We start from the raw sequence: 10,869 nt of genomic DNA, 5'->3' as shown, positions 1-10,869 counted from the left end.
TGAACATTTCTTCATGTGCTTGTTGGCCATCTGAATGTCTTCTTCAGTGAAGTGTCTGTTCATATCTTGTGCCCATTTCTCCAATGGATTATTTACCTTTATCTTATTGTGGTGTTCAAGTATTTTATAAATTCTGGATATATTCCTTATCTGACATGTCATTACCAAATACTTTTTCCCAGTCTGTGGCTTCCCTTTTTACTCTATTTTCTTGATATTGAGCTTTCAATCCATTGTGAAGGCTATAGTTCATTACCATCTGCAACTTCAGCAAGCAAGGTTGTGTTATCTGCATGACGCAAGGTTGTTGATGAGTCTTCCTCCAATCCTGATGCCACATTTCTCCTAAAACCTAACCTCCCAAATAATCTGTTCTACGTATTGATTGAAAAGGTTCATACCTTTTAAGCTGCATCCTTGATGCACACCTTTCCTGATCCTGAACCATGCAGTTTCTCAGCTTTGTTCTAACTACTGCTTTCTAGTTCAAGGATATTATTTCACAAAAGCACAATTAAGTGTTCTAGAATCACCATTCTTCTCAAGGTTATCCACAATTTGTTATTTTCCACACAGTAAAAAGTCTTTGTATAATCAATGAAACACAGAGAGCTATTCCTCTGGTTCTCTCTGCTTTCAGCAAAGATCCAAATAACATTGGCTGTTATGTCCCTACTGCCATGACCTCTTCTAAATCCAGCCTGCACATCTGGCCATTCTCTACTGACGTACTGTTCCAGTCATTTTGGATCATCTTCAGCAGGATCTTACTTGCATAATCTTTAGTGATCATTAGTGATAATCATTAGTAGTCATTAGTGATAATGTTTAATAATTTCCACACTCTGTTCGGCCACCATTTTCTTGGAATATGAATACTGATCTCTTCCAGTCAATTGGCTAGGTAGTTGTCCTCCAGATTTCTTGGTGCAAGCTGGTGAGTGAGTCCATGTCAGGGCAGCATCTGTTTGCTGAAATATGTCAATTGGTATTCCATCAATTGCTAGGGCTTTGGTTTTTGCCGGTTCCTTTAGAGCAGCTGGAACTTCCTCCTTCATCACCATAGGCTTTTGATCACATTAGTTCATGAAATTCTTCTGTCAGCCAACTCTTTTTGGTATAATGACTGTGTACTCCTTTCATCTTCTTTTGGTGTGTCCTGGTCCTTTAACATTCTTCCTTCAGCGTCCTGAAGTATTGCAACTTAAGGCTTGAATTTGTTCTTTAGTTCCTTTAGCTTAGGAAACGCTGAACGAGTTTTGCCCTTTTAATTTTCCAACTTCTGCTCTTCAAATATTTTATTATAAGACTTTGCTTTGTCTTCTCATGTTGCCTTTTGAAATCTGTTCAGCTTCTCAATGTCTTGATTTCTTTTTGCTTTGGCTTCTTGGCACTCTAGTACAATATTCAGAGTCTCTTCTGACTTCCATCTTGATCTTGTCTTTCTCTATTTTGTACTGACTTTTTGCATTCTTCATGAATAAGATTCTTTTTTTTTTTTGTAACACTGTTTTATTATGAGTGAGGCCATCAGTATCTGCAAACTGTAAACAATAGGAAATTGAAACATAAATGGAAACACTTTGGGGATAATACACACTCTTAAATCTTACTGCCTTTATGCAAAAACTAAACAAAATTGAATTACTCATTAAGCAAACATTTTTGCATAAGCTGCCTTCTCTTTATCTTTCTGTGCCTTTATCTTCTGTTTGACTTTCAGCAATTCTGCCTGTATAGCTTTATCTTCTGGAACTATCTCCTGAGCTTTCTTAAGATCAGCCAGTGCTTGATTGTATTCTTTTAATCCTTGCCATCCTTGAGCTCTGCGGTATAATGCTTTGATATTTGATGGATCTATTTCAAGAGCCTCCAAGCAGCTGTCAACTGCTCCCTGCCAGTTTGACATCTTCAGTTTACAAACACCAATATTCAGTACACAGCTTAAAGCCACAGTTTGTAGCTTAGATCCATCTGCTTTCTCAAGAACAGCCTTTGAACTTTCCACATAGCTTAAAACTTTAGCGTATTTCTTTATGGCCATCTCCCAGTTCTGGGATTTAAAAAAAGTATTCCCAATGTTTTTTTAAATCTTCTGTTACCAATAAAATTTTATCCACATCTTTTAAATCAATATCTGCATCCTCAGGAAAATCTGGATGACTATCACCAGAGCCATCTTTTGGGACTATTCCCCAGTCATCCCCTTCTTTTAGTTCTCCACATTCTGCAATAACGCACAATTTGGCAGGTTTTTCACCATTCACATCTACATTTTCCAACATCCTTGCCACACCCATTCCTTTAATTACTTGGCCAAATACCACATGCTTCCCATCCAAATGAGGAGTTGGAACTGCTGTGATAAAGAACTGAGAACCGTTTGTATTGCATCCTGCATTGGCCATGCTCAATAAACCCTCCTGATCATGCTTATAATGGAAATTTTCATCTTCAAATTTTTCACCATAAATACTTTCTCCACCTGTCCCATTCTGATTTGAGAAGTCTCCACCCTGAATCATGAATTTCTTAATAATTCGATGGAAAGGGCATCCTTTGAAATGGAGAGGTTTTCCAGTTGTGGGTCCAACACCCTTTTCTCCAGTACATAATGCACGAAAATTTTCTGCAGTTTTAGGTACGATATCTGCAAACAATTCTAAGACAATTCGGCCAACTCGCTCCCCTCCGATGTCCACATCAAAGAAGACTCGGGGATTGCTAGGGTTGGAAGGCTTCGCTTGAGGAGATGGGTGCGACATCTTGGCTTCCAAAAACGCGATACGCGGGGAAAGACTCAAGCCACCTCGTGGTCTAAGCTGCAAAGTGCCTCAGCTGAATAAGATTCTTTATATCCTCCCACACTCATCTGGTCATCACTCATTAATGTTCAAGGCTTCAAACCTGTTCCTCAGATGGTCTGTAAAATGTGGTGGGATAGTTCTGAGTTCAAACTTTGTTTCTCATAGATTTTATTTTTCTTTTTTTTCTTTTAAGTTTCATTTTGAACTTGCATATGAGTAATTGATGGTCTGTTCTCACAATCAGCACCTGACCTAGTTTTCACAGCTGATATTGAGCTTCTCTAATGATTTCTTCCACAGATGTAGTCAATCTGATTCCTGTGTCGCCCATCAAGTGAAGTGAATGTGTATTGTAGCCATTTATGGTTGTTGCTTTTTTATATATAAAATGTATTTGTAATTACTAGATCAGTGATTGTACAGAATTCTATTATTCTATCTCCAGTTTCATTTCTGTCACCAAGTCTATGACTGATCCTTCTTCCTTGTTCCCAACTTTTGCATCCCAATCACCCATTGTTATCGAAGTATGTGGGTTGCATGTTCAATCAATTTCTGACTGCAAAATTGGTAAAATTTATCTATTTCCTCTTCTTTGGCCTTGATTGTTGGTGCATGTATTTGAATGATAGTGGTAGTAACAGGTCCTCTTCCTATGTGTTATAGGTATTACACTTTCACTCACAATATTGTATTCAAGATGAATCTAGAAATTATCTTATTAACTATGAAAGGGATTTTATTTATTTATTCCTCATCTTTCCATCTCTACCATAGTATATAATATGATTAAATGTCCCATGCCAACCCATTTCATTTTGCCAATGCCTAGTGAGTCAATATTTATGTGTTCCATTTCTTAACAATTTCCAATTTTTCCGTAGTTTTCACATTCCACATTTCAATCAGTGGTGTCTGTTTGCAACTGTTTCACCTCTTTTGTGATTACCAGTGAGAAGTTTCTGCCTTTGGTACTATGTCTACTAGTCTACTCTAAATGTGCTCTATTGTACATAAGGTCTTCTGAGGCCTATTATTTGGAGTGTAGATTGCCAGTCTTTCTCCCTTGTCTGTATTAATTTGAGTGCTCAACTCTAAAGCAATATTTCACAGACAAGAATTTTGCCCAAAAGAGGAGATGAGACCTTTCTCGTTAGTCAGGTAACAGATCAGGTGTTGGTGCCATCCACCACCCATTTAGGTGTATGTATCTCTTTCCCTACTCTACCCAACAGAGTGTGGAAATTATCAAACAATATCATTGATATCACATGCAAGCAAGATTCTGCTGAAAATTATCCAAAAATGATTGAAACAATGTCAACAGAGAACTGCCAGATGTGCAGGCTGGATTCAGAAGAGGTTGTGGTACTAGGGATATTATAGCTAATATTAGATGGATCTTGGCAGAAAGCAGATAGTACCAGAAGAATGTCTATCTGTGCTTCATTGACTATGCAAAGGCTTTTGACTGTGTGGATCACAACAAGCTATGGCTAACTCTGAGAAGAATGGGAATCCCAGAACATTTGATTGTGCTTATGCGAAAGCTATTCTTGGACCAAGAGGCAGTCGTCAGAAGAGAGCAGGAAGACAGTAGATGGTTCAAAACAAGAAGGGGGTCCATCAGGGATGTATTTTGTCCCCATACCTTTTCAATCTGTGTGCAGAACAGATTATCTGAGGTGTTGGACTGTACAAGGAGGAATGTGGCATCAGGATTGGTGGAAGAGTCATCAACAACCTGCGTTATGTGGATGACACAAGCCTGTTTGCTGAAACTGAGGAGGACCTGAAGTGCTTGCTTCAGAAAGTCAAGGGAAGCAGTCTTCAATATGGATTGAAGCTCAGCATCAAGAAAACAAAAATTCTCACACTGGGCCAATTGGCAGCATCAGTATGAATGGTGAAGAGATTGAGATAGTTAACAGTTTTAGTTTACTTGATTCCACAGTCAACACTCTTGGTAACAGCAGCCAGGAAATCAGGAGACGAATTGCATTGGGAAAGTCAGCTGTGAGGCACCTCTTAAGAGTACTGAAGAGCAATGATGTCAGGCTGGAGACTAAGGTGTGCCTGATCCAGGCTATAGGCTTTGCAATTACATGCTATGTGTCTGAACGTTGGACAGTGACTAGGGATGATAGAAAGATAACTGATGCCTTTGAACTGTGGTGCTGGAGAAGAATGTTGAATATACCATGCACTTCTAGGAGCACAGACATGTTTGTCCTGGCGAGGGTGAAGCTGCATTGCTCCTTGGAGTCAAGGATTCTAAGCTTCATCTGACATATTTTGGGCATGTTGCAAGGAGGGATGACTGGCCCTTGAAGAGGGACATCATGTTTGGGAGAGTGGAAGGACAGTGCAGGAGACAAAGGCCCTCGATGAGATGGATCGATTCTGTGACTGGAGTGGTGGAAATGAGTGTGTTTGAGACGGTGAGGTTGGCACAGGATAGAATGCCGTTTAGGGCTCTTGTATATAGGGTGGCTATGAGTCGCAAGTGACTCTATGACACATAACAACAACAACCCTGCTTTGCGAGTATCTAGCTCAGTTCCCTCTCCTTGGCCCTCCAGCACCTTTTCCCCTCTCCACTTAGCCAATCCTAGTTGGATGGCTTAGGCCTCCACCCACCTCTATCTGCCCAGACCTCTCCACACCCCTGTGATGCTGGTGTTCCTGCACAGCACTGGTGGCTGTCCTCTTGCTGTTGTGTTCTCTGCTGAAGTCTGTTGTACTCTTTTGTCTCAGAAGTAGTGTGAGAGAAAGGCCACTAATGTAACCAATGTTTCTTTTGTCTACTGTCATGGGTATACAACATCACGTGGCTAGGATCCTCTACTCTCTCCACTCTGTGATAGATTCATTGTCAGGTCCTTGACGTTACTCTTGCACTAGGTAGCAGTGATGTCAGCTTACACACAGCAGAGATTGTCAAGATTTCCCAGGATGGTGTAGACTTTTATTCTCTTATACACTGGGTTGCTAATTGTGAAACATCTGGGTGACACCCAATTTAAAAAAAAAAACACAACAAAACAACAATACAAAACAACTAGCCAACCCAATGGTGAGTGCTCAAGTGCTCAACAGGTAACCAAAATTTAGAGGTTCTGACTTGCTTATAATGAAAAAAACTTGAAATACTTGCTGTAGAAGATCAAAGAAGCCTTCTAAATGGATTACGTCTCAATATTAAGAAAACAAAAATATTCATTACTGGAAAAATATACAATATTATGATAAATGGAGAAAAGATTGAAGACATCAATTATTTCATCTTGCTTGAATCCACAATCAACATCCCTGGTACCAGAAGTTGACAAATCAAAAGACATACTAAACTGGGAAAATCTGCCTTCAAGGACTGCTTCCCAGGTGTTAAGGACAATTATGTCAGTTTAAATATTAAAGTGCACCTGATTCAAACCAGATTTTTTCAATTACTTTCTATGCACCTGAAAGTTTGACAAACACTAATGTGAACAGAATATGAATTGGTCTCTTTGAGCTGTGACATTGGAGAAGAATACTGAATATGCAGTGCCAGAAGAATGAACAAATACATATTGACAAAAGTACAACCGAAGTGCTCCTTACATGTAAGAGTGATGAAACTTGATCTCACATATTTCATATTTGGGACATAGTGTTAGAGGAGTTCAGTCCTTAAAAAGGGATATTTAACTTTGAAAGGTGGAGGGGTCAGTGAAAGGATTGAAGACCGTCACTGAAATAGATTATTACAGTGACTTTAACAATGGGTTTGACAATATCAGAAATGATGAAAATGCCACATGATAGGACACGTTTCAGATCCATTGTTCAAGTTTGCTATGAGTTCTAATTGACCTGATGACACCTAACAACGATAACCCATTATGACTTCAAATAAGAAAAAACCTGATTATTTGCTCCAGTGAAGTTTATGGTGTAGCAACACTGAAGGAGAAAGATGGGCAGTCTTCCTTTCATGATTTACAACATCAGAAACCTATTGGAGGGTCACTATGTACAACCAACTCAACAACAGTAAGTTGGAGTGAAACTCTGTGATTCTACTTGGTCCTCCTATAAGGGATATACATTCGAATCAAGTCAATGGCAACAACATCAGTAATTAGAATTGCACATTGATTGTAAGTGGGAATAACCAAAGAAAATCTGGAAGCAGTCTCGCAAGGAAGCTCCTATTTTCTGAAGGGATGTGTCACCCTCTCAAAAGATTATACTCTGGACAATCCAAGAAACCTTTAAAATTATTTGCTTAAATCCTTTTATTGGTTACAAAGATAGAAGCCCTAGAGAGCTATTCTATACTGTCATATAAGACACTGTTTGTATAGGATAGTATAGCCAAAATTGGTTTCATGGCAACAACAATGAACATATTTTAGGAATCAAAGACAAAAGCCAAATTTAAAGCCAAATGAGTTATTTTATCACAAATTCCATCCCCAGGATTGGCTGTTGCTCAGAGCTTTATGCTGCACACCTTCATGTCTAAAAGTCAACTTTTTTTCTTCTTAGTCTTAGTATGGATATTTTTATTCGGTATTACAGTAATGCACAAGCCTTCACTTCATAGACAGGAAGCCTCCATGTGAAAAGGACGTTGACTATAAATTGAATCTGGGTCTTCTGCGTGGATGGTGGAAATTCCTACCACTGAACCCCCATTGCTGCATTTACTTGAGTTGCTACTTTTATGTACCATCAAGTTACTTTGCTACACATAGCAACCTTATGTACAACAGCTCTGAACCCTGCTCTATCCTGGGCCAATCTCATTACCTCTGACACACTTTCCCCCATTACCCTAATTGTTGAATCAATCTATCTCATCCTTGGTTTTCCTTTCTTGCACTGTTCCTCCACCCTTCCAAGCATGATGTCCCTCTCCAAGGACTGGTTCCTCCTTAAAACATGCCTAAAGTATGTCAGATGGAGCTTCAGAATTCTTGCCTGTAAGGAGCAGCTTGATTTCACCCTCTCCAGGACTCACCTGTCTGTTCTCCTAGCAGTCCATTGTATATTCAATGCTCTTCTCCAGCTGAGTAGCATAATTATAAATGTTTGGGACCCATTGCTTTATGTAATTAAGACTAAACTGACTTCTCCATTTCAGATGCTACTTACTACATCAAAACATACTGACAGGTACTTACACAAAGTTGATTGTGGTTATTTAAATTATATAAATACTCTGTTAATGATTGGCAGAGATCTGTGTATGCATTTGTTTTTCTAGATTTCACTCTGCTATTTGGTTGTATTCTCAAATTTCTACTGATTAATTTGTCAAGAAAATTTTTCATCTTTCTTTGGACATCACATGTTGCTTCTTCTGAGAAAGCTATATAACCTGTAGACACGTTCGGCATTTCTTCTCTCTCTGGAGTGCTCTAAATTGTTATTTTTGTTACCTATAATATATTAGGTTCTGACTCAAGACAACCCTATATACAATAGGATTGAACACTGCTGGTACTGTGGCACCCTCATAATCATTGTTATGTAAAGCTCATTGTTGCAACCACTATGTTAATCATCTCATCGAAAGTCTTTTACTCTAATCTTCTACTTTACCAATCAGGATGAACTTATGTATTACTGGTTCCTCTTGATAACATACAGAAAGTATATGTTAAATCTATTAATCTCCCATAACAAAAAATTTGAGTTTTGCCAACTTTGTTCTATAAGACTCTTTCTTCAATTGTTGTTGTTGTTATGTGCTGTCAAGTCGCCTGTGACTCATCACGACCCTATGTAAAACAGCCTTAAACTCTAATCTATCCCATGCCATGGACTGCTACAAGAACAAACGAGTCCATTCCAGAGGGGGTGAATTCAGGCTGCTCCTTGGAGGCAAGGATTCTGAAGCTTTGGACACGTTGAAAGGTGCGATCAGTCCTTGGCTTCACCCTCTTCAGGACGAACTCCTTTGTTCTTGTAGCAGACCATGGTATATTCAATACTCTTCTACAGCACCACAGCTCAAAGGCATCAATGCTCCTTCTATCATCTATCATCTATCATCTCTATTCATTGTCCAGCTCTCTGATGCATAGCAAGTAATTGCAAAGACCATTGTTCGTGACAAACACACCTTAGACTACAGACTGACATCGTCACTTTTCAGTACTTTGGAGAGGTCTCTGACAGTCAACTTTCCCAATGCAATACATCTTTTAATTTCCTGGCTACTGGTACCAAGGGTATTGATTGTAGAGTCAAGCAAATTGAAGCTGTCAACAATCTCATTCTCTTCACCATCTATCATGATGCTGCCAATTGGCCCAGGGATGAGAATCTTTGTTTTCTTAATGTTGAGCTTCAATCCATATTAAGGCTGCAGTCCTTGACCTTCTGCATCAAGTGCTTCAGTTCCTCTTCGGTTTCAGCAGGCAGGGTTGTAAATGCTATTACTATAAATGAAGAAATGAAAAAAAAATCATGAAAGATAATGTAAGGATTAAAAGACAAATATTACAGTGTAGTACCTTATTTTATCTTAACATAGACATTTCACCTTTAACATATTACAATTAAAAACATTTCTTTTTATTCTTGACTCTTTCACTTTTTCAGTCAAATTGTCACAATTATGTTTCTGAACAGTATTTGCATGCTCAATATGATTACTAAATTATGTCTTTCATAAATCAATGTGTAGTGAGATGATTTGAGTCCCTTTAGGGAAAAAAAATGAATATTTTTTAATTTAGTTTGTGTTCATTAAAATTAGGGATAAGTGTAAAGCAATTTAAAAGTTGAGAACTGTATGTTGTGTTTTATTTTCACTCATGAAGTAATACATGCTTACCTAAGCAAAACTTGTTTTTCCTGAATCTGTACACTAAGTTCTGATATAATGATGAAATGCTGTATAAAGGTTTATATTTAGAATACCAAAATGAACTTGCACTAATTTTCCAGTGCTGTCATGTACTCTTTAATAAGTATATCTTCATTGTTTAAAAAAGAAAATATATTTGAAAGAATCTAATACACTTTGACCCTACTTTTCATACAAGATAGCAAGATAGATGTGGTTATATAACATTGGTCCCTGAAGTATTTGTTATTAAATTGTTTTTTCTAATGCTTCTGTGATTACAAAGTGCTTGATAAGAGCATTTGTCATATTTTTCTTGTTCTGTTCTTGAAATATTGTCTTAAGTTATGTAAATAGCTTATTAATGAGTGGTAGAAATACGTGAAGGTCTACATTGATTTCCAAGTTTTAGAGCGCTTGACTCATTCTACAAAATCAACATAAATACATGCCCTAGTGATCTTATTTTGTAGAAATATTTGTGATTTTTCTTTTGGTATCTCCTTTGTGTGTCTGGATTTCAGCAATATTTTCAGAAAGCTGGACAATGACTAAGGATGATAGAAGGAGAATTGCTTTTTAGCTGTGGTGATGGAGAACAGTATTGAACATACCATGGACTGCCAGAAGAACAAACAAGTTTGTCATAGAGAGGTTGCTCCTTGGAGGCAAGGATTCTGAAGCCTCATCTGACATACTCTGGGTATGTTTCAAGGAGGGACCAGTCATTGGAGAGGGGCTTGGGAGGGTGAAGAGACAGCACAAGAGAGGAAGACCCTCAATGAGATGACTGATTCAGTGATTGGGGTAATTGGGTAGATATGTAAGAGACAATGAGATTGACACAGGATTGAGCAAGGTTTAGGGCTGTTCTACACAGGGTAGCTATGAGTCGCAGATGATTTGACGACACATAAAAACAACAACATGTCAAAACGTAGGGGATTCTCTCTGGATGGAAGAAATGGAGAGAAATTGAATTTTTTTTCTTAATAATTGGTTTTTACTTAGTATTGTAAATGCTAGCAGATGTTTCTCTGACTTAATGTGCAAGAAGAATGTTTGAGTACCTAAAATAAAACAGATGAAATACTGATAATAGGAATGTCATGATGCAAATTTATTCAATTTTACTTTGTTAATGGTCATAATTTTCTCAGCACTCTGATATCTCGAGTCATCCTTTGTTTCATATTTCCTCTTTTAAAAGGAAAA

The 10,869-nt window shown here is 38.1% G+C and overlaps 1 pseudogene across 1 annotated transcript; it reads right to left on the bottom strand.

Moving 5' to 3' along the window:
* Positions 1-1,651: 1,651 nt before the first annotated feature.
* On the bottom strand, positions 1,652-2,772 carry LOC102854571 (annotated as a pseudogene). Its single transcript, XR_438934.1, has one exon. The product of XR_438934.1 is annotated as a peptidylprolyl isomerase D pseudogene (transcript).
* Positions 2,773-10,869: the final 8,097 nt, after the last annotated feature.

This window comes from Elephantulus edwardii, unplaced genomic scaffold (genome assembly GCF_000299155.1).
Source record: "Elephantulus edwardii isolate Elephantulus edwardi_28Jun2011 unplaced genomic scaffold, EleEdw1.0 scaffold00112, whole genome shotgun sequence".
Lineage (NCBI taxonomy): Eukaryota > Metazoa > Chordata > Mammalia > Macroscelidea > Macroscelididae > Elephantulus > Elephantulus edwardii.
Note: the sequence above shows the minus strand (reverse complement) of the source record. Positions and strands in the feature narration are given on the sequence as shown.